Source organism: Condylura cristata, unplaced genomic scaffold (genome assembly GCF_000260355.1).
Source record: "Condylura cristata isolate star-nosed mole 26May11 unplaced genomic scaffold, ConCri1.0 scaffold00060, whole genome shotgun sequence".
Taxonomy (NCBI): Eukaryota; Metazoa; Chordata; class Mammalia; order Eulipotyphla; family Talpidae; genus Condylura; species Condylura cristata.
The window spans coordinates 170850-171708 of NW_004567161.1; positions in this window are offsets into that span (position 1 = coordinate 170850).

Sequence of the window (859 nt, forward strand, 5' to 3'; positions counted from 1 at the left end):
AACCCAGGCTCTCAGCCCCTCTCCCCCAGAACCCAGGCTCTCAGTCCCCCCAGAACCCAGGCTCTCAGCCCCTCTCCCCCAGAAACCAGGCTCTCCACAGCTTCCTTCCTCCCTCAGGAAAGAGGGGCGCTGGATCCCCCCCAGGGAGGCGTGAGGGCTGGGGAGGGGGTGGTCTAGATGAAGAAGCAGGACCAGCTTCTGTCCTTGGGCGCCAGCGATTCCCAGGGGCCTCGCGAACTGCCCCCCCCCCACAGGGGGCGGGGAGCTGGGGCTCCCTTCTGTTAGGCTCCTGGGGCTTCCTGTCCCAACCACCTGGCGATGGGGGATGGGGAGACGCCCCGGGAGACCACGCGGCGATGGTCAGGGGGAGGGGGATGTCCGTGAAGGCCCCCCCACCCTGGCGGTGCTCCGCGGGTCCGGGGGAGCAGCCCCTCCGGCCTGGAGCACCCCGCGAGCCCCAGTGTCTGCCGGTGTCTGCTGCTGGCTGCAGGCCAGCCCGAGAGGCTCTGGGAAGCCCCCTCCCTCGCCTGGGGCACAGGGCTCCCCTCGCCAGGTCTGGTGGCCGCACCCCAGCTCCCTCGCTGAGCCCTTAGAAGAAGCCCTGCAGGGCTCAGACCTCAGATTAAATTTTTAATGAAAGCGCGTAACAGGAGGGCCGGCGCGGTGCAACAGTGACGAGCCGGTGGCCGGCGGGGGGGCTCGCCCGGAGCTTTTTAGGGTGTTATGCAATACGGAACCAAATCAATTACTTGGAACAAAGGGACGCGTGTCTCTGGCCCGCTGGGGCACCGGCTCTTCATAACCGCCAGCCGCGAGCGCGTGGCGGGGGGAGCCTGACTCCGCGCCCCAATAGTACGCC